Source organism: Pelodiscus sinensis, chromosome 1, assembly GCF_052426305.1.
Source record: "Pelodiscus sinensis isolate ZL-2025 chromosome 1, ASM5242630v1, whole genome shotgun sequence".
NCBI classification, from domain to species: Eukaryota; Metazoa; Chordata; order Testudines; family Trionychidae; genus Pelodiscus; species Pelodiscus sinensis.
Window position 1 is genome coordinate 271,635,388 of NC_143052.1, and position 24,153 is coordinate 271,659,540.

The following is a 24,153-nucleotide window of genomic DNA, read 5'->3' on the forward strand; positions in this document are numbered from 1 at the left end:
GCAAAGCAGTCCTGGCTTGGATTGCCCGGAGTACCCACACTGGGCACATCACAGCACTCGGCCATCAGACCGGCTGCACTTGCCGCAGGCTGCCATCTGGGGAGAGAGGGCAATTGGGGGGCTGCAGGAGAGCTTCCACCTCCAGAAGCCCGCAGAGCCAACCCAGTTCTCCCCATTGGGGTCTTGTACCCTATTCCTCCCTCACCTCCGTCCACTTACCCCTCCCTAGCCCCCCTTCCTGATGTCGGGTATGTCTACACTACCCTCCTATTTCGAACTAGGAGGGTAATGTAGGCATACCGCAATTGCAAATGAAGCCCGGGATTTGAATTTCCTGGGCTTCATTTGCATAAGCCGGGCGCCGCCATTTTAAAATCCCGGCTGCTTCTTAGTTCAAACTACCGTTACTCCTCGTGGAATGAGGATTTAAAAATGGCGGCACCCGGCTTATGCAAATGAAGCCCAGGAAATTCAAATCCTGGGCTTCATTTGCAATTGCGGTATGCCTACATTACCCCGCTATTTCGAAATAGCGGGGTAGTGTAGACATACCCGTACAAAATAAAGAAAATGTGTGGTCAAAAATAGAATCTCTCTTTATTGAACAAAACTCAGGGAAACTGGGAAAAGGAGGTGGGAGAGGGGAAGAGAGAGGGTGGAAGAGGGGAGGGCAACTAAAATGATCAGGGGTTTGGAACAGGTCCCATATGAAGAGAGGCTAACGAGACTGGGACTTTTCAGTTTAGGAAAGAGGAGATGGAGGGGGGATAGGACAGAGGTATATAAAAGCATGAGTGGGGTGGAGAGGGTGCATCAAGAAAAGTTCTTCATTAGTTCCCATAATAGAAGGACTAGAGGACACCAAAGGAAAGGAATGGGTAGCAGGCTTCAAACTAGTAACAGAAAGCTCTTCTTCACAAAGCAAAGAGTCAACCTGTGGAACTCCTTGCTGCAGGAGGCTGTGAAGGCTAGAACTAGAACAGAGTTTAAAGAGAAGTGAGATAAAGTCATAGAGGTTGGGTCCATGGAGTGCTATTAGCCAGGGGGTAGGTGAGGTGTTCCTTCCCAAAGTTTGTGGAAGGCTGGAGAGGGATGGCACAAGACAAATGGCTTGGTCACTGTCTTCGGTCCATCCCCTCCAGAGTCCCTAGGGTTGGCCGCTGTCGGCAGACAGGCTACTGGAGTAGATGGACCTTTGGTCTAACCCAGTACAGCCATTGTAAGCTCAGGGCTCAGGGTCGGGGGTCTCAGTGGACCACCTTGATTTTCATGCACACCTGCTCCTGGATGGCCAGGCTGGCAGCTCTCCTGCCCTAGACGGCCACTTTCCTGTGCCTAGTGCGGAGGTCGTGGACAAGGTCCACGATGTCCGCACTAGACCTGGCGGGTGCCCGCCTCTTGCGGACCCGGGCAACCTCCCGGGAGCCGCCAGCCTGGTCCCGGGAAGAGGGGGAGGGCTGGGAGGCATCAGGTGGCTGGCTCGAGTCGTACCAGGTGTAGGGTCTGCTAGCTGGGTGCTGGCAGGCTTGCACTTGGCACGGGCACCGTAGCCAGCCCGTGCCCCTTTAAGGGGTCTGGGGCCGGGAGGGGGGCATACGAGTTTCCCTGGTGTTGGCCAGAGTGGCCACCAGGGAAAGCTGGGGAGGGCTAGCCTCCCACTAGTTCGAATTAAGGGGCTACACAGCCCTTAATTCGAACTAGTAAGTTCGAACTAGGCTTAGTCCTCGTAGAATGAGGTTTACCTAGTTCGAACTAAGCGCTCCGCTAGTTCGAATTAAGTTCGAACTAGCGGAGCACTTGTGTAGCGCCTATCAAAGTTAATTCGAACTAACGTCTGTTAGTTCGAATTAACTTTGTAGTGTAGACATACCCTGGGAGACTATGGGTCTGTCTCCCATAGCCTCTTGGAGTTTAATATCCTGTTCCAGTACAGGTTGTAGTTTATTGATAATGTGTTGGACAGGTTTAAGTCGGGGGCTGTAGGTGATGACAAGTGGTGTTCTATTGTTGGTTTTCTTGGGTCTGTCTTGAAGTAGTTGGTTTCTAGGTATTCGTCTGGCTCTTTCAATTTCTTTTTTTCTTTCTCCGAGTCGGTAGTTGAGGTTTATAAATGCTTGGTAGAGATCCTGAAGTTTCTGGTCTCTGTCAGTGGGATTAGAGCAGATGCTTGGCTATAGACGATGGATCGTATGGTGTGTTCTGGATGGGAGCTGGAGGTATGTAGGTAACTGTATGAGTCGGTGGGTTTTCTGTAGAGAGTGGTGTCTAATTTTCCATTGGTGATTTGTACTGTTGTATCCAGGAAATGTATTTCTCGTGTAGAATGGTCCAGGCTGAGATTGATGGTGGGGTGTAGGTTGATAAAATCTCTGTGGAATGTCTTCAGTGTTTCTTGGCCATGTATCCAGATCATAAAGATGTCATTGATGTAGCGTAAGTAGAGAAGTGGTAAAAGGGGATGAGAGCTGAGGAAACGTTGTTCTAAGTCATCCATAAAGATGTTAGCGTACTGTGGGGCCATGCGTGTACCCATGGCTGTGCCACTGATCTGGAGGTATAAGTTGTTCTCAACCTGGAAATAATTGTGGGTGAGAACAAAGTTACATAGGTCTGCTGTCAGATTGGCAGTGGTGTCCTCTGTGATAGTGTTTCTAATTGCTTGTACTCCGTCTTCATGTGGGATGTTGGTGTATAGAGCTTCTACGTCCATGGTGGCAAGGATGGTGTTATCGGGGAGGCGATGTTTTGTAGTTTCCTTAGGAAGTCAGTAGTATCTCAGAGATAGCTGGGGGTGTTGGTTGCATAGGGTTTGAGAAGAGAGTCTACATAGCTGGATAAACCAGTAGTGAGTGTGCCGATACCTAAGATGATGGGACGTCCGGCGTGTCCAGGTTTATGGATTTTGGGAAGTAGATAGAACAATCCTGGTCGGGGTTCAGAAGGTGTTTCTGTGTGGATTTGTTCCTGAGTAGCTGTAGGGAGGCTTTTAAGGAGACAGTTTAGTTTCTTTTGGTATTCCAAGGTGGGATCAGAGGAGAGAGGTTTGTAAAATGTGGTGTTGGAGAGTTGTCTGGTTGCCTCCTGGTTATAGTCGGCCTTATTCATAATGACCACTGCACCCCCTTTGTCAGCTGGATTGATTATAATGTCTGGGTTGTTTTTGAGACTCTGGATGGCATAGTGTTCAGTGCGGCTGAGATTGTGTGTCGCTTGTTGTCGTTTGTGAATAATGTCAGTCTGTGCGTTGTTGCGGAAGCTTTGTATATAGAAATCCAGATTGTAATTCCGACCGTCAGGGGGAGTCCATATAGAATTATTTTTCCTTTGGTGTTGATAGGGGGGATCTGGTAGGTTCAACTGATGTTCAATGGTGGTTTGGAAATATTCTCGGAGGTGGAGGCGGCGAAAAAAAGCCTCAAGGTCACCACAAAATTGTATCCAGTTTGTGGGGGAGGTCCGGCAGAAAGAGAGACCCCGGGATAAGACAGACTCTTCTGCTGGGTTGAATTTGTAGCTGGAGAGGTTAACAATATTATCCGGTGGGTTGAGGTAGTTGCTGTTGTAGCCTGTGGTGTGGAGCAGTTTAGAAAGTTTATTGTCTTTTCTTTGTTGTAGGGAATAGAAGTGTGTATAGTAGATTTCTTGTCTGGTGGAACAAAACTCTTGTAAGGTGTTAGTCGGTGTGGATGTTTGTCTTGAGATGAGACGCTCTAAGTTAGAGATGTCATTCTTGATGTTTTTCTGTTTCTTGTATAAAACACTTAACCTGATATTCCTCATTTTGTAGTTGTGCATTTGATTTTTGCCCTCCTAAATGGAGTACTTTGCTCTTTGTGGTACTAGTCTCTTTTGGCAGGCAGCAATCCTGTGGGCAGCAGTGACAGTGTCAAGAGTTATAATAACTGGCATTAGTCTGGTAAAAGCTAGCATAAGTACATATACGCAAGCAAGGGAAATCACAACCCTAGCTTGTAACATAGACATAGCCTTCTAGGTCTATTTGCTACTATTTTGATATAGTGAATAGGGATAAGCTACAATAGCAATGACATTTTTATATATTTGCAATGATTTTCATCTGGAGTTCTATTTATTGCTAACATTACCCATCCTGCTGTGACTGGAGACATATACTCAAGTTGGTCTAGAGCGGGGGGGAAAACGCAGATCTGGCCACCATCTAGCCCGTGAAGGAACCCGCTGCTGCCATGGCTGTGTCCCCACTGTTCCGCCCCCACCTCACGCCTCCTGCGTCTACTGGGCACTCACATCCACTGGAGAGTGCTGTAGGCCTGTGGAGTCTGTCATCCAAGTGCCAGCAGGCTGGGTCCTGGCCAGCCTGCTGAACCTACTGGCTGAACTCCCTGTGCTCTTGGCGAGGTGTGGCCTCCATTCCACAATTGACCTATAGGCTGCTAACTTGGCCCATAGTAGGGAGGAGGGAAGACTTCAGGGTCATGAGGAGGGGGAAGGCATTTTGGGGCCGGGTTTGCGAGCACGGGTGCAGGGTGGTGCCAACAGGATGACTTGGGTATTTAGTGGGCTGCTAGGGGCGGGGGGAAGAGAGGGCAGGTTCATACCCGGGGGATGGTTTAATTCTGGTAGCTGTTTGGGGAAAGGAGCCTTTCAGACCCCACTTCAGTGCAAATCTTCCCCGAGCCTGCAGTGTGACACTCTGTGCCCCAAAGCAACATCTGGGCACCCCCACATTCACCATTGTAATATAATTATGATATGTTATGTACAGGTATCGCTTGTGAAGAATCATTTGAAAAGTCTTAATCTGTTAAACATCAAAATCCTGTTGAGTTGTATATGCTAGTATTGTTATGATGTTTGCTATGTATGTGTAACTAAAACATATTGGCTATGTCTACCCTACAGAGTTTTTTCGGAAAAACAGCCGTTCTTCTGAAAAAACGTCACTTATGTCCACACTACAATTGTGTACTTTTGAAAGAAAATCGAAAGAACGGAGGGTTTTTTTTTTCTGACATTGGTAAACCTCTTTCTACGAGGAAGGAGCCTTTTTGCAAAAGAACACTTTTGGAAAAAGGTGTGTGTGGACGGGGAAGAGGGAGTTCTTTCAAAAGAAGAGGAAAGAGGAAAAAGCACAGGTGCCCTGGTGGCCACTCTATCAATAGTAATCACAGTTTAAATGCAAAATAGTGTCCATTCAGTGTGGATGCTATCTTTCAAAAAAGCAGATTGCTATTTTGATGCACTTTGGCAGTGTGGAAGTTTTTCTGAAGAAGTTTTTCTGAAGATCTCTTCTGGAAAAGCTTCTTCCAAAAGAAGTTTGCAGTCTAGACATAGCCACTGTGAAGTTGGGAATAACCAAAGCAGCCTTTCAGGTATAATAATCAGACAATGTTGACTGCTCACTGAAGAGAGCACCAACAATCACAAGGAACGGTGTGCAATGAAACCTGTCAGAGATAGCACAAATATCTCCCCAAGAACTGTACAATGGAAACCTCTCAGAGACAGCGCATAACAAATGGAGACTTTTTGACTCAGGTCTCAGCAAAAATCCTTCCAGCGATTTGGAAGAAGCTATAAAAGAGTGGAAGTGGCATCAACTCTTGGCCTTACTTCCCACACAATAGTACACCTGGAAACCTTACCTGAGGAACACAGATTGAACTGGGGGAATGTGCTGGCTCCAAAAAGGAAAGTAGAAAACCCTGCCTGCATGGGTGGTCGGTGAAGGTAGGACTGGGGGGAGGCAGGTTCCCAAATCACTCACAGACCCGACCCTTCTGCTGACACCCTGCCTCCCCACCACAGGGAGGGAAGGGGACGAGTGCATGTGGCTCTAGCCTCCCTAGCCCTGGAGCACCAGGGAGAAAGGAGGGAGAGCGGCTGCATCCTCCCCAGCCTCAGAGCACAGGGATGGCAGGCATCGGTACACTCACAGCAGGCGTTCTGGGGGCAGAGTGTAGGCAGGGCCATGTCTGGCGGTTGGGAAGGATGTGCCTTCCCCTGCCTTTGCTACTGGCCTCTCATGCCTGCCTGTGTATGAAACATCAGCAAACTGCTTGCGCTATCTCTTTAGGTGAGATACATCTCGATTCACATCCTGTCTAGTATATGAAGCTCAAGTTGTGATTTTGTTTGTTAGGAAATCTCATCTGATCTGTACATCTATTACTTATATTCACTTATAATCGATCTGTAGTTAATACATCTATTTTATATTTTACTTAAAGCCAGTGTGATTTGAGTGAAGTGCTTGGGAAAAAACCCCTCATCTCAGTTAACAAAGGCTTGCGCATACACCTTTCCACAAGTGCTGACTTTCCAAAGTACAGGTGTGTGCTCACCTCCTGCTCTTTCCTAGGCCCTGCTTCCACTCCACTCCTTCTGCCAAATCCTCTCCAGCTTCCTGCCCCTACTACACCCACGTCCTGCATCTTCCCACCCAATCGCACCCCTCCTCAGAGTACGCCACATCCTGGCTCCTCACCCACAATTCCCCTGAATACTGCCAAACAGCTGACTGGGGCAAGTGGGAGGCATGGGAAAGGGGGGAGAGTAATTGATCTGTGGGGTCCCCTGGTGGGTAGGAGCACTAGGGGTGGGAGATAACTGATGGGGCTGCCGATGGATGCTGAGCACCCACTAGTTTTTCCCCATGAGTGCTCCAGGGCTGGAGCAGAGGAGTGGGCACCTATGCACCACTCCTCATTGAGTTGGAGCAGACTGGAAAATAAACTTACTTGGGTCAGGCTTTTGACCAGAGGGCAGAGTTCAGGGATGCAAGGCCAGGGATCTGGGGGAAAACTGTCTGGAGGATTTCTATGGCAGGTTCATGTGGAAGCTGGTCAGAGCATTCATGAACACAGCTCAGTGGGGTCCCTCCCTCTGGATGTTTGTGTGAGGGAAAGCGTGAATTTGCAGCTTGTTTCATTGTCACAGTGGGAGGGGGAACTCAGATTGGTAAAACAGAGGGCCTAACAGTACCCGGGATCTAGGTTGCACCCTGGGACCAGCCAACATAGGCAGTGCTATGTATATCAGAACATTATTCATCAGCCACTGAAAAAGAAGAATCTTTCAGTTAGGAAGACTAATGGGAAAATATCATTACTTTTAAAGGCATTCTTCAAAAGTAGCCCTATGCTCAAGATTTCTGTGAGTTTTAACTAAGTGGGAAGATGAAGTGCCCGAGTTCTTACATTATTAAGAATGCTTGGGGAATAAAAGTTTGACACCAAAGGCTAATTTCTTATTCATTTTAAATTTATTTTAACAAATTAGTTGATTCATTTGCTTGTAAATTCACAGAAAATTATTTCTGAAGTTTAAGTGCTGTAATTTTGGAAACAATATTTTATATTATATACTTTATATAAAGTAGTTGGATCGCTGTTTTTAACACTTTTTAAATATGGATCTACAGTCAGTGGTTCCACTATATGGCTACGTCTAGACTGGCATGATTTTCTGGAAATGCTTTTAACGGAAAAGTTTTCCGTTAAAAGCATTTTCAGAAAAGAGCGTCTAGATTGGCACGGACGCTTTTCCTCAAAAGCACTTTTTGCGGAAAAGTATCCGTGGCCAATCTAGATGCGCTTTTGCGCAAAAAATTCCCAATCACCATTTTTGTGATCAGGGCATTTTTGCGCAAAACAAATCTCAGCTGTCTACACTGGCCCTTTTGTGCAAAAATTTTGCGCAAAAGGGACTTTTGCCCGAAAGGGAGCAGCATAGTATTTCTGCAAAAAGCACTGATTTCTTACAGTAGGAAGTCAGTGCTTTTGCAGAAATTCAAGTGGCCAGCGTAGACAGCTGGCAAGTTTTTCCGGAAAAGTGATTTTCTGGAAAAACTGGCCAGTCTAGACACAGTCTATATGTATATCAGCTAGGTGATTATCTGCTTTGCTTAACTTTTTTTTTTCATGATGGAGAATGACTCTTCTGGAAAACATGTAAGATCAGAAAAATTACACATGGGCTCTACTGCAAATTTGAGAGATTAATATAGTCCTTTTGTAGGACTATTAAATGTGCCAATGTAAATTACATAAAGCCATCCCATATTAAACTTCTCTGCTTTTTGTTAGCCCACACGTGTGCATTTCTTGATTTCCAGACTTGTTGGTGTTAATGTACTGTCCTGGGGTTTTTATTTTTGCTAGATAGTGTAATGGACAGACTAATATGTACATGTCACCATGGCCCTTTGTGCTAGTATAAGCATTGGTAAAGTAGGTGTCAGACTATATTGTTAACACAGGGATATTATTTAAAATTAAAATAGTCAGTTACCTAGAATGTGTGAATACGAACTTCACACATTTTGTTTTGTTATATAAATAACAGGTCATGGAACAGCGACGAGGAGTCCTGTGGCACCTTATAGACTAACTGAAGTGTAGGAGCATAAGCTTTCGTGGGCAAAGACCCACTTCGTCAGATGCATGTCTCTGACGAAGTGGGTCTTTGCCCACGAAAGCTTATGCTCCTACACTTCAGTTAGTCTATAAGGTGCCACAGGACTCCTCGTCGCTTTTGCAGATTCGGACTAACACGGCTACCCCTCTGATACTTGAGGTCATGGAACAGTTTACTTCAAGTGCTTGGAGCTTGTATTTTTGGAGAAGGAAGGTTTGAATTTAGGCTCCATGATGTTCCAAAAGTGTGATGGTGACAAAGCTGACCAGGGATGTGTTCCAGTAGCCTGTTTTATCTAGCTCTGCTTAAAATTAAACAAAATACAATTAGTGAAAATCATCCGTGTTGTCCAGTACTGCCTGCCAGTTCCTAGGAAGACTGTATCTGCATTGGGTCCAATCGCTGAAAGACAGTACTTGGCCCTGGTGCTTTCTTTTCATGGCTCACAGAATGCGGATCATGTTCCTCCTCACTTCCAAGGCCCTGTGTATTGTAGATGTTTCTCTCTTCTGTCACCCCCCCCCCCTTTATTCTTACGTCCTTTCTTTCTGTTGCCAGGCATATTTTTTTTCTTATGTTGCTAGGCAATTTTAGTTTTCTCCTGATTCTGCCACTCATGTCACTGCTGTTCACCTTCTACTCTTAACATCACCCCCATGCACCTTGTATTCATATACCACATACCACCACTGCCCAGGAACATGTTCTAACTTACTATGAACTAAACAGGGGGCAAATGAGGTTTTAATGAAGCTTCCTTTACCTTAGCTAACCTTAAACAGACACAGTTTCCAATAGAGCTTGAATTTAAAAAATATGATTCCGTTGACAAATATAGACCCTGCTATTTCCTCTCAAGTATGCTGTTAAAACAAAATTAAATCCAATGTGTACAGCTCCGGTGAGGTGGGTAAGGTACTGGCTGTGATTATCTATTATGTTGTCATGCATAAACATAACCTAGACGGCTGTTGAGGTTAAAATACACTTCACTCTGTTTGTTTAAAAATCCTTCATATAACCCTTCTGGCATCTCCTTTATTAAACCCACTTTATTAAAGAGCAGCATGAATAAAAAAAGCATTTCCAGTGCCTGTATTAAACAAAGAAAAGGATGGGCCAAAGGCTTGGCATTTTATTTCAATGAAACCAAATGATACAGAACAGACATGCTGTCCTCGTGTGGCAGCATGAAAATTACTGCGCTATCAGCTTTTAAAGTTTCTGATTGGTTTGGCCTTCAAAGCTTCCCCAATATTTATTTTCTCCATGGATGCTGTCACATAGGCTGATGCCAAGGCTCCTACTGGCCTAATTGCTTTTGTCATATAATTTCTTCAGAGACCTTGTTGTGTGACACGACTTGCAGGAGAATGAGACCAGAGGAGGGCAAATAGCACACTCCTTTTCTAAGCTAAGAAGCAGGTTTAGCCCTGGTAAGAATTTCACTTCAACACCTCAGCTGTCAAATTTTCTGGCTCCCCTTATTGTAAACAACTCAACTTGCTCTTTCAGGGGCTGTATCCTCTCTTCCAGTAGCCGTAGTCCTGACACACCTAAATTGCAAAATTTTTCAGATTACCCTTTCCTATGACAAGAGTTCTGGTGACCAACCCTCAGGTGCAGGCTCCCAGTTTTCCCCCCAGACATGACAAAAAACCCATCCCAGCCCCACCTCCTCAGAATGATCCCCAACCTGATCCACTGGAAAATGTGCCCAGCTCCCCTCCCTATAATCTTATTCCCCATTTCTCTCTGCCCTCACTTAAATCAGGTATCTAATACTTCCACATTCCCCACATCCAAGCTACAAGCAGTCTTCCATACTGGCAAAACTCATGCTGTCAAGTCTGTATAGCTTCAGAGTTCTGTGACCTCATCCTTGGAGCACAGACAGGAGCAGATGGCCAGCCACATGGGAAAGCAGACATTCTAGTAGTGTTGCAGAAGGCATCTGGGCAGAAGATCATGATCACAAAATTTCTAACATCTTGTAGTAAGGCTTATAGAGAGTTTATGATGTGGCAACAGGCACCCCTACAAATATTCTTCCGATCTGTTGTAAAGAAAGAGTAAAAGAGGAGGACAGAGCAGAAAGGAGATAGGGAATGCTCATTGCCAGTGATAACTAAAGGGAGACTGGCTATTTCTCTTGTCATCAATATTATTACTTAATATAATTCATTTTTTAAAATGCGGGTAGAATGCTCATTGCTACGACATATGTCAAGCAAATCCTTGCCTGAAAGAGTTTACAGGCAATTAAGATAAGACTCATTTAGCTAACCCGAGAAGGGAGCTACTACAATTATATTTTTCATTCTGTTTTGTGTTAGTGGGGCTTGTGACAGCCAGGAGTTCTTAGGGGGGGGTTAAATGAGGACAGGAATAGTCCTGGACACTCTGTAGTTGCCATGCTATTCTTGTGGTTATGATAGGTGAGTAGGACACTAAGAGCCTTTTTCCTGAAAACCTTGCTTGGGATGAAAAGGAATTAAATTGCCCTGCATGAGTATAAAAGAACCACAGTTTCCTTCTGGCAATAATCCCAATTTAGACTGATGTTACTGGAGACAATTCTTTGCTATTAGTGAAATCAAGATTGTGAACAAATTCAATCCCTTTCAAATGTATACTGTTTGAAATGGATTCGTCATGTGATTGTGGTGAGCTATGAAAAGTCAACATTCAAAATACAGATCAAAGCTATTTAATAATATTCTAGTTTAAAAAAAATCGTGTTTTTGTCCTCTAATATAGTCATACATATCCCATTCATCCCAAATGCCTTAAATTTGACTAAGCTGGTCTTTTGGGGTGGTCTCAAAGCTATCTGGATAAATGGTTAGCAAAACCATGACTAAAAATCCCCACTTCCTCCAAATGTAATCTCTTGGAGTATGTCTACACTACCCTCCTAGTTCGAACTAGGAAGCCTAGTTCGAACTACCTAGTTCGTGCCCCGTGTAGCCGCGCTGCACGGGGTTCGAACCAGCGGGGTTTTAAAAATGGCGGCTCCCCGCTTATGCAAATGAAGCCCGGGAAATTCAAATCCCGGGCTTCATTTGCAAGTGCGGTATGCCTACATTACCCCGCTAGTTCAAACTAGCGGGGTAGTGTAGACATACCCTTGTATAGTAACACAATGTTCACATCATTGTAACTTCATAATGAGCAAACTATTTGGATCACCCTCAGCTTCAGACAGTTGGATTGCTCTTTTGCCATACATATGCAGTGCTGTGTCATAACTTTTTCTACAGTGAATCTCATTGGGATTTACATGTCCTTTGGTCTGAGCCTAGAATGGCTGGATCTGATTTAACGCCACTGACTTCAAAGTAGTTACTGTATGGCTTTGTCTACACTACAAGGTTTTTGCAGCACAGAGTATGCTAATGACGGACTCGTTAGCATGAGCTGTGATGTCATTAGCAAGTTTTCTGCCAATGCTTTTTGCGCAAGGGGTTTTTGCTCAAAAAGAAGTAGTGTAGCTGCTTCAGTTTTGCGCACAAGGGGGGTTGCACAAAACGGAAGCGGGTACATTATTTCTTTTTGCACAAAAACCCCTTGCGCAAAAAGCATCGGTAGAAAATGTGCTAATGACATCATGACTCATGGTAATGAGTCCATCATTAGCATACTCTCTGCCGCAAAAACCTTGTAGTGCAGATAAAGCCTTCAAGAGAAGAGAATTAGATCCATTTTCAGGTCTATTTATTACTACTGCTGAACACAAACTAATCATAGCACTCTAAGCGTCAGCTTTATAGAAGAATTTGTCAGAAAGCTTTAATTCCTTTTAAATACCAGCTTCATGGGGGGAAAAAAAGAAAAATAAAATTCCCAGTATTCCTAGAATAAGTCTATCTTGAAAACATTAGGCCAGATTCTCTGTCAATGTAAAAGCGACGAGGAGTCCTGTGGCACCTTATAGACTAACTGAAGTGTAGGAGCATAAGCTTTCGTGGGCAAAGACCCACTTCGTCAGATGCATGTAGTGGAAATTTCCAGAGGCAGGAATAAATATGCAGGCCAGGATCAGGCTGGAGATGACCAGGTGGATCCAATCAAGGAGGATGAGGCCCACTTCTAGCAGCTGATCTGGAGGTGTGAATTCCAAGAGAGCAGAAGCTGCTTTTGTAGTTAGCAAGCCATTCACAGTCTTTGTTTAATCCACAGTTGATTGTGTCAAACTTAAAGATGAACTGTAGCTCAGCAGTTTCTCTTTGAAGTCTGGTCCTGAAGTTTTTTTGCTGCAGGATGGCTACTTTTAGATCTAGAATTGTGTGTCCAGGAAGATTGAAGTGTTCCCCTACAGGTTTTTGTATGTTGCCATTCCTAATATCAGATTTGTGTCCATTGATTCTTTTACGTAGGGACTGTCCTGTTTGGCCGATGTATATAGCAGTGGGGCATTGTTGGCACATGATGGCATATATTACGTTGGTGGATGTGCAGGAGAATGTACCAGTGACAGTATGGCTGATCTGGTTAGGTCCTGTGATGGTGTTGCTGGTGTATATATGTGGGCAGAGTTGGCATCGAGGTTTGTTGCAAGGATTGGTCCCTGAGTTCGAGTTATGGTGCGGTGTGTAGTTGCTGGTGAGAATATGCTTCAGGTTGGCGGGTTGTCTGTGGGCAAGGACCGGCCTACCTCCCAAGGCCTGTGAAAGTGAGGGATCATTGTCCAGGATGGGTTGAAGATCACTAATGATGCATTGGAGAGGTTTTAGCTGGGGACTGTAGGTGATGGCCAGTGGTGTTCTGTTGGTTTCTTTCTTGGGCTTGTCCCGTAGCAGGAGGCTTCTGGGTACACGTCTGGCTCTCTCAATCTGTCTCCTCACTTCCTCGTGTGGGTATCGCAGTTTACAGAATGCTTGTTGAAGGTCTTGTAGGTGTAGGTCTCTGTCTGAGGGGTTGGAGCATATGCGGTTGTACCTCAGTGCTTGGCTGTAAACAATGGATCGTGTGGTGTGTCCAGGATGGAAACTGGAGGCATGCAGGTAAGTATAGCGGTCGGTAGGTTTTCGGTATAGGGTGGTATTGATATGACTGTCACTTATTTGTATCGTGGTATCCAGGAAATGGACCTCCCGTGTAGATTGGTCCATGCTGAGGTTGATGGTGGGGTGGAAAATGTCAATGTAAATAAACAGCTCCTTTGAGGTCAGTGTTGATTTATGCTGAGAATCTTGATGTGTGTGACTTCTTTATTTCACTATTATAATAAAATGTTTTTATGCAGAACCCTGTGTAATGAGGTTCTTAGTGCACTGAAGACAGAGGAGATGTTATAGGGGCAAAGTAGAAAGAGACAGAAGGTAAAAAGCTCAATGTGCTTGTGACTAATCACTCCAGGAGTTCTTAAGTTTCTGAAGCTTGGTCTGACTAGTGGAGGTTGACATAGGTTAACTTAAAAGTGAAATATAAAGGAGGTCCCTTGCCAAATCCCTTTATCTATATGGCACACTGCCCTGTTAATTTGGCCTTTATTGTTTGACAGCTTGAACTTTTTTTTTCTTAAAGTGTACAGACACGCTGTGTGTGGGCATTATTATTATTACTTCCACCTCTCTATAAGTACCATACAAGTTTGCTCTGTAATCTTATGAGCAGGAGATGTTATCAGGATGCTTGTAAAATTAATTTTTCCTCTTGCAGGCAGTTTGAGAATCACATGTAACCTGTTTCCTTATTGCAGTGTTTCTCAAAGTGTGTTGTGGGCCCATTTTAGGAAAGCCGCTAGTGGATCTGCACCACTTTGTTTACCTAACGGGTCCATAGCCACAGAGCTTTGTGGCTCCCATTGGCTCAAAAAATGAGGAGTCCTGTGGCACTGTAGAGGGTAACAGATTTATTAGGGTATAAGTTTTGTAGATAAAACCCACTTCATCAGATGAATTTGAGTGGCGTTTACAGAGCCATGGGTGTGTATATATATATGAACAACAAAAGAAATAAGGTACTTGTGCAACTTGTGTACCATATAAAACAACAGCAAGAGTTACAGCAAAGACCAGCAAAGAGGGAATTACTTTAAAGAACTGGCTAAGTCTTAGGTCCCCTCTCAACTGAGAGCATACATCCCTCAATGACTTGCTCAACTTGACCCCTCCTGGGCTTTAGCATAGCAGCCATGGCCAGCATGGATATTGGATGCTTGTGAACTGCTAGTGGTAGGTCAGGTACCATTAAGACCAACCATTTTTTTTACTGTACCTAAACCTAAAAACAGATTGACAATTCAAAGAAATCTGAGGATTTCAGAAAACTCCAAAGTTGCCTTGTTACATAATGTTACCCTGGAAAGGAGAGATATAAGAGATTGCAAGGTCATCAATATGTAGAAAGAGTTAGATGAGGAAAAGTTGACTTTTGGGAATCTGGTACCTTGCTACCCCATAAAGAACCTTTAAATATCTCTACCTAGAGTGGACACAACACCTTTCTGCTTAATTTTATAAATGGAGGAGCTTGGTCCACCTGGCAAAGAGCCATCTTAAGTGCCTTCCTCAACCTCCAAAGCCTCGTAATAAACAAGGTCATAATTCAACCAGAGCTGGTATTTGTCTCTTCCAGAGACAGACCCATTCACAAAACCAATCAACCAATCAACCAAAACTACTGCTAACTCAAGAAACCCTTTACAGTGAAAAGCTTCAAAAAGCCATAGTGAAAAGTAGAGCCAACTCTGCTTCTAGGAACAGGCAATTTGGAACTCCTTCTAGATTTCTTCCCCATAGATCAATACAGATTAAAACAATTTTGTAGACATGATTTGGAAAAGAAAAAAAATCCTCTACTACCATGATAGTGATTGCACATGATTTTAAACACATTCTGTACTATAGTTGCTACACTACTCCTAGTACTTCTTTCTTCCTGTTCATGTTGGCATGACCTAATGAATCTCACCCTTGAGTACTTAAGGAACTAGCTGAAGCAATCTCTGGACCATCAGCAATTTATATTGAGAACTCATAGGCTTTGTCTACTCTGCAGGGTTTTTGCGCAAGAAGCTTTTTGCGGTAGAGATCTTCCACAAAAACTTCTTGTGCAAAAGTGTGTCTACACCTCAAAAGTGCATTGCAAAAGCAAAGTGCTTTTGCGCAAGAGAGCATCCACACTGCATGGATGCTCTTGCGCAAGAAAGCTCTGATTGCCATTAACAGAATGGCCATCAGAGCACCTGTGCTTTTTCTGATAGGCTCTTTTTGTGCAAGAAATCCTTGAGGAGTATCCACACATGCCTTTTTGCTCAAGAGCTGTAGTGCAAAAAGAAGTTATTCCTCATGGGGAAAGGAATAACTCTACCGACAAAAGCCCTCTGTCCTGTGGATTTAATGTCTTTTTTTGTGTGTGCAAAAATGCACTTGAGGGGTGGACGCTCTGCCGGTTTTTGTGCAAAAATCTTTTAGTGTAGATATAGCCATAGTGTTTGGGTGATGTCCCAGAGGACATGAGAAAAGCAAACAAAATACGTATCTTTAAGAAAGATAATGAAGAGAACTCAGGAAATTTTATACCTGTCAGCCTAACTTTAATACCTGGAAAGATACTGGAACAATTTATTAAATGATCAAGCATCGCAACATTTCAAGTAATAGATAAAAATGATGTTAAATCAATCTGATTTCCTTCTTTGATAAGATAATCATTCTAATGCCTACAGGGGAAGAATAGATGTTATAATCTGAAGTTTAATAAGCCTTTTGACACAATTCCATGTGACATTTCATAAGCAAACTAGGGAAACGTGATTTAGATGAAATTACTGTAAGGTAGTGACACAGCTAATTGAAAGCCCATACTCGGTGGCTACATCTAGACTGGCATGATTTTGCAGAAATACTTTTAATGGAAAAGTTTTTCCGTTAAAAGTATTTCCGCAAAAGAGCGTCTAGATTGGCAAGGATGCTTTTGCGCAAAAAGTGCTTTTGCGCAAAAGCATCCGTGGCCAGTCTAGATGCAATTTTGCGCAAGAAAGCCTCGATCGCCATTTTAGCTATCGGGGCTTTTTTGCGCAAAACAATTCTTCCCTGTCTACACTGGCCCACTTGCGCAAGTATTCTTCTGCAAGAGGGCTTTTTCCCGCGTGGAAGCATGAAAGTATTTGCTCAAGAAGCACTGATTTTTGTACATTACAAAGTCAGTGTTCCTGCGCAAATTCAAGCGGCCAGTGTAGACAGCTGGCAAGTTTTTGCGCAAAAGTGGCTGCTTTTGAGCAAAATCTTGCCAGTCTAGACGCACCTAAAGAGGAGCTAGTTATAGTTACCTATCAAAGTGGGGTTCCACAGAGGTATATCCTGGTTTTCGTACTATTAACGGTTAGATATGGGGGGGGGGGAGGATTCGTGACTATAAAGATTAATTAAGCTCTGGAAAAGGTTACCTGGTGAGGCTGTGGAATCCCTGTCACTGGAGGTTTTTAAGAACAGATTAGACAAACACCTAATAGGAAGGTGGGGGTTTCGTTTTATTTACTTAATATTGCCTTAGCATGGAGGACTGGACTAAGTGTGGACCAGGGGACCTCTTTAGGTCCCTTCAAGCCCTACATTTCTTTGATTCTGTCATTTGTGGTTCATCATGTCTGTATGGGTATGTCTACACTACAAAGTTAATTCGAACTAACGGAGCGCTTAGTTCGAACTAGGTAAACCTCATTCTAGGAGAACTAAGCCTAGTTCGAACTTACTAGTTCGAATTAAGGGGTGTGTAGCCCCTTAATTCGAGCTAGTGGGAGGCTAGCCCTCCCCAGCTTTCCCTGGTGGCCACTCTGGCCAACACCAGGGAAACTCTATTGCCCCCCTCCCGGCCCGGACCACTTAAAGAGGGACGGTCTGGCTACGGTGCCTGTGCCAGGTGCAAGCCTGCCAGCACCCAGCCAGCAGACCCTGCACCTGGCACGGATCGAGCCACCAACCCGATGACCCCCCAGCCTTCCCCCCCTTCCCGGGACCAGGCTGGCAGCTCCCAGGAGCTTGCCCAGGACCGCAAGAGGCGGGCACCCACCTAGGCTAGTGCGGACATCGTGGATCTCGTCCACGACCTCCGCACTAGGCACAGGAAAGTGGTCGTCTAGGGCAGGAGAGCTGCCAGCCTGGCCATCCAGGAGCAGGTGTGCATGAAAATCAAGGTGGTCCACTGAGACCCCCGACCCTGAGCCCTGAGCTTACAATGGCCGTACTGGGTCAGACCAAAGGTCCATCTAGCCCAGTAGCCTGTCTGACGACAGCGGCCAACCATAGGGACCCTGGAGGGGGTGGACCGAAGACAGTGACCAAGCCATTTGTCTCGTGCCATCCCTCTCCAGCCTTCCACAAACTTTGGGCAGGGACACCACTCCTACCCCCTGGCTAATACCACTCCATGGACCCAACCTCCATCACTTTATCTCACTTCTCTTTAAACTCTATTCTAGTTGTAGCCTTCACAGCCTCCTGCAGCAAGGAGTTCCACAGGTTGACTCTTTGCTTTGTGAAGAAGAACTTTCTGTTACTAGTTTGAAGCCTGCTACCCATTCCTTTCCTTTGGTGTCCTCTAGTCAATCTATTATGGAAACTAATGAAGAACTTTTCTGTATGCACCCTCTCCACCCCACTCATGCTTTTAGAGACCTCTATCCTATCCCCCCTCCATCTCCTCTTTTCTAAACTGAAAAGTCCCAGTCTCTTTTGCCTCTCTTCATATGTGACCTATTCCAAACCTCTGATCATTTTAGTTTCCCTCCCCTCTCCCACCCTCTCTCTTTCCCTCTCCCACCTCCTTTTCCCAGTCTCCCCGAGTTTTGTTCAATAAAAAGAAATTCTATTTTTGACCACACGTTTTCTTTATTTTGTACATCAGGAAGGGGGGCTAGGGAGGAGTAAGTGGAAGGAGGTGAGGGAGGAATGGGGCACGAGCCCCCGATGGGGAGGACTGGGCTGGCTCTGCGGGCTTCTGTGGGTGGAACCTCTCCTGCAGCCCCCCAATTGCCTCCTCTTCCCAGATGGCAGCCTGCGGCAAGTGCAGCCGGTCTGATGGCCGAGTGCTGTGATGTGCCCAGTGTGGGTACTCCGGGCAATCCAAGCCAGGACTGCTTTGCAAGCGGGGCACCCCTGAGAACTGTCTGTCCGGGGTGGGGGGTCGGGTCCCTTTAAGCGCAGCCCTCGGCTAGCCTGAGACAGCATCTCCACGCTCTAAGTCCTCCCCTGATGCCCTGCCGGCACTGCTTCCGGCCATCCTTAACCACAGTTCAGGGTCCACTTAATGTGGACATGCTAGTTTGAATTAGCAAAATGCTAATTCGAACTAGTTTTTTAGTCTGGATGCGTTAGTTTGAATTAGCTTAGTTCGAATTAACTAATTCGAACTAAGTTAGTTCAAATTAGCACTGTAGTGTAGACATATCCTATGCGATGACAACCTGTAAAGGTGACATGGGGAAATATATTTTATCCTTCTCACAACCTATGCATGTTACAAGCAACTGTCTAAAGGGATCACTATTCTAGGCCTTGACATAGAAGACCACTGAAGTACATGCTTCGCTTTAAGCTCTTGCCTGATTTTTCAAGAATATGCTCATTCAATAGAGCTCATTGTCTCCCAAGTTACTTTAGTGCCAAGTTTTCACTGTTGTACAACTGAGCTCACTTTGGGAGCTATTATGTGCTCAGCAGTTTTGGCAAGTTCCTAAGTATGAAATTAAAAGTCTCTGTTTAGGATCCTGTTTTTGAAAATCTTTGACCTACAAATCCAGCTTTTCCTAGTTATCTTTCTTTTAAAAACAACAGAGTATTTCTTTCTACATTTGTTATAGAATTATGCAGAAATTAGGAAAACATTGCATACCTCTGGCCAATCTCTTTCTGAAATGCAGTTTAAAACATATGACCTTTATTTTTAAAATTAACCCTTTCTTGCCACAGATCTCTTTTCAATTACTGTTTGTTTTAAATAAGTCACTTCCACACATCATCCTTCCCTTTGTTTTTTACCTTGCTGTTGCCATTGATATCCAGATTTCAAGTGACTTTTTTTTCTGCTAGGAGCCTTGGGCTATTAATTTACTATTATATATACAGGAAGGATATAATCCAGTGATTCAGCTGTATGCCAGATGGTAAATATTTAATGTTTATTCCCATCACTGAAATTATTTTTGGTGTGGCTATTGACAGTCATAACGCACATACACAGATTGGTATGACTTATAGCACATAACATCCTTTCTAACAGGCTTTAGTTTATTTGATCTTTTCAGCTTCACTTAGCAGTGTAATTCACTGGTTTTGCTATGTTATTTTCCAGATGGTAGTTTTACAGTCCACATTTCATTTTCATGCAATCTGAATTTTTTGGGGTGAGGATTATAAATGCTCCATCCTCCCAGTTTGTCTATTTGTGTTCATCCTGTTGTCGCTGGGCAATACTGCATAACTGATTTGTAACATCATGCCCTGACAATTCCTCACCATCATTCCTACAAAACCTAGAGACAACAATATAAGTTCAAGTTAGAGTACCGGGCTTGGCTTTGAATGTTTATGCTTTCGTGGATCCAAGTCATAATTTAAACAGACTTTTTTACAAGCACTGTATATTTCATTGCCCCCACTTTTTAAATAGAACTTAAAAACTAAGAAAACTTCAGAGAAGTAAATATGGGTTGATAGCTACACCATAAGTCACATCAATATGTTCAAAGTACATGAGATTGCAGAGCTCAGATTTAACCTGCTATCCGGGTATACTTTCATTTTTTTTATTTTGTCTGTGATGTGTGTTTAAACCCCACTATCATGCCTATTAGGTTTGTGGGATTGGCATATGAAAGTTATGATGAGTGGTCATGAAAATGTGCCCCAAAATCCTGCCAATAAAAAGAGCTGGGTCCAAACAGGAAGTGAACAATATGCACTGACCACCATAGCAGCAGTAGGGAAATGTGCTAGTATAGTATTTCAGTGTGTTTAGTCATTTTTATATATTTATTATCAATTCCATTTGAGTGATTCAGAATAATAAGGTTAATAATAATAATCATTTGCCCCTTTTACGCCAACATTTCAGCCATGAGTTCTTTGTTTGGCTGATATGGGTTTGCTGCTATAGACTCTAAAACGCGAATGTTTGACTTGGGCAAGCATTTCAGGTCATATGTCTCTTTAGTTGGCTGAAACTCTACCATTAAGCAGTATTCTGCATAAGACACTATTCTTTACAGAATGAGAAAAGATTCCAGAGCTGCTAAACATTGATTAGATCACCTATATCCCAGCTGCCGATAATGGAGGTTTGTTATCTAACATACAAGTTTATCTCATGTAGTGTCAAAATGAGGTGATTGGTGTGTGACAGGTTCCCATCTAGTGAGAAGGAAGTGCACCCTGTCCTGTGAGCAGCTCTCTGTTTGTAGGCAATGAGACCTAAGTCTATAAAGTCAATAAAATTGCCCTGAGCTGCAAGATTGTAATTCCTAGTGGCCACAACCTATGTAATTGCTGTGATCTGCAGGGCAGAAAGGCCTATTGACTCAAGACAATACGGTCATGCTTGTCCTCAGGGCAGTGATGCCTAATGGCCAGAGCCAACAGGATTACCCTGGTGGACAGGGCAACAAGGCCTGGAAGCCAGGGTCAATAAAGGTACCTTAGTTTGCAGGGCAGCAAGGCCTAGCCGCCAGAGTCAATAAAGAAGCCCTGGTTCACAGGGGAGTGAGACCTAGTGGCCAAGTCCATGGAGTTATCCAGGGTTCAAAGGGCAATGTAGCCTAAAGCCAGAGTTGGTAAAGATACTCTGGTTGATAGGGCAGCAAGGCCCAGTGGCCATAGTCAATAAAGGTACCCTGGTTCACATGATGGCAAGGCCTATTGACATAAAGAAGGGCACCATGTGGTGGGTGAGGGGACCCAAGCCTTCCATACCTCACTGTGTCCCAACCCAGATCCCTGGCAGTGTCAAGTGAGGCCACCACTGAGTCCATGGAGATCCATCTGCACCATGCTCATCATGCCTGTGTCTATGGCTAGTCTCTCACCTGGGCCACTTTCCACTGTGAATCCTGGACTGGGGTTTTCTGGGCTGGTCCTGGTTGCTCTGAAGTCTGTGGAGTGTTCACAGGTATTTGGGCATCTACAGCATCTCGACACCACTGGCTTCCACATCCATGGGGCTGCCATTCCACCAAGACAGGAGCCTGTAGCAGATGTCTTTCTTCACAAGAGGTCAGTCCAGAAGGTGCTGGGCTGCTCTTTTTTATGCTTACACTGCACTTGCTGTATGCCGGGGTAGAGGTGTGGGGTGTGGCTTCCTCAGCCCACAATGAGGAATTCCCATCCAATGCAGAGTGAGTCCTCCCTGTCATATGCTGCTTGAACCAGGGAAAGAAGATGACAGAGCCCCTTTCTCCTGTCAGATGCAATGTTCTATAAATGCTACCCATTAAAATAAAATACTTTGACAAGGAAGTGCATGCTAGGAAGTGGCCTATTGAGGCAACTGTAAGACACTTCTGGGCATTAGACATTGGTACCTGTTACAGGGCCATGGACCAAGACATAGTGGAATGTCAGGGCCTAAGCTCCTCTACAAACCTTCTTTGTGAAGCGGAGCATAAAACCCTTCGCTTTTAGTAGGTAAAGACTTTTGGGATTGGACACCTTCAGGGGTCCTGTGACTTAGTGCCTAGTTATAAGGCAGAGTCCATTACTGTCTGTGAATCCCCTCTGTTTTTTCCCAACTCTAAGTAAAACAGAGGTTGGGGCAGGGGGAGAGTTTTACTTTAGGGAGGAGGTTTCCCAAGTGAGCTTTTCCCTGGTTTTTGTGGAAATTACTTGGGTGGTGGCAGTGGAATTCTCCAAAGTCTGGGTATCAGGATTTTGGGGGTCAGTTTTTGTACCAAAGCCTGTAGAGACCAGGTTGTGGGGTGCTTTTGCAGGCCCCTGCTTCAGCATTTGTCATGCCAGAGTGGGGAACAGATCTGACACCAGGACAGTCCATCATCTCAAGCATCAGCACACTTACAACATGACTATCCTTCTGAGGAAAATTCCATGAGAACTTGAGACTTATATCCAACACCAGGGAATTGAATGTCAAGGGGTTTTTGATATTCCACTGCAGCTATAGAATTAGATTATATGTAAGGGTTGGGGAGAGAGAGCAAGTAGCCTTCTTGTACAACAAGCATACACAAATGGCTTTAGCCACGATGAGCCTGCATTCTGCTGGTGATACAATGCACTAGCTTCCCTAGATCATCTCTCTCCTCTCCTGTCTCTGGCCAGCAGCACTGACTGTGTGTGGAACGTACACATGCTCCTCCTGATAAAGGGCAGGGGAGCTCCAAGTGCAGTATTCACTCCACTACATCACCTGGAGAGAGTTTGGATGAGACAGAGGTTTGGGAAGAAACTCAAAGTACTGTGGTGCTATATATAACCCTTCTGCCATGTGGAACCAGAAGCAAGGGCCAAGTTCAATATCTAGGGGTTCCTTTCCCTCAATGCAACAAGGAACTAGCTTGAGCCCCTATCCAGTGCCTTGGGAAATTTACACACCACCTCTGGGTGCTTCTGATAGGCAATACTTCCCCACTCACAAGTGCAGAGTCTGAGTGTAGAAAAAGTTTTAATAAAAGGAGGGAGGTAACTTGGCATTAATTTGGAAAAGCACTACAAACGGGGTTCATAAACATAAGCCATGGGTAATAGACCAATCCTGGATAGGTTGGCAATGTCCTTTTCCCTCCATGTTCTTAAATCCAGCAACCCACAAGTCCCCTTCATACATTCAACACTTCTTTGCACCCCACTCACAGTTGCCTATCAACCTTATACTAAACGAAGTAGAGTACGAATTATTTGTTGGGTTAACTTCAATAGATAAAGATATGCAACAAATTTACTCTTGACATAAGCAAATGCAGCTCAGCTAAGATTGATCAAGTTGAGCTTTTTCACATCACAAAATGCAGTGATTTTGGCCCAATGTTTCTTTGAGACCATTTTTGCTGACTACGGTGTCAACTTCTCCTTTAATATCAGATAGTATAGGAAATCAATGGTGTTCTTACAGAAAGCTGACAATGCATACAGCTTAATTGGTTTTTAAATAAATATTTTTAATCCAAGAAAACTGTGCAAGGTTTTATTTTATTTTAGCTAGTCAAAAAAGGAATAAACTATTTAGTTACTGGACATTTTTATTGAGTACAGAAAATAGCAGAGAATTTAGAGTTAGTGGAATTCTGAACATAACAAGGGTGTGTCGACACAGCAATGTTATTTTGGAATAATAGCCATTATTCCAAAATAAGTATGTGAGCATCGACACAGCATTTCCATTATTTTGAAATAATTTCAAAATAATGGATGGCTTATTCTGACTTCTGTAAACCTCATTCTATGAAGAATAATGCCTATTCTGAAATAGCTATTTTGAAATAAGTCATGTGTAGACACTTCACTTCTGCTATTTTGAAATAGCCCCTCAGCAGGGCCATTCTAAGCTATTCCTCCTGGGGCTATAAATCGAGATAGCACATCTATATCAGGGAAGCCTTCCTCAGCCGAATTTTGAGGCGTCTTTGCAGTGTAGATGTGCTATTTCAGAATAACTATTCCAAAATAACTGTGCAGTGTAGATGTAGCCCCAGAGTTTATAAGCATCTACATGTCTAATTCTAGCTGTGAGAAATTCATATTAACTCAGTAATATTTTATAAATATGATTTTGACCTGCTCAGGGTTTTCTGAATGGTGT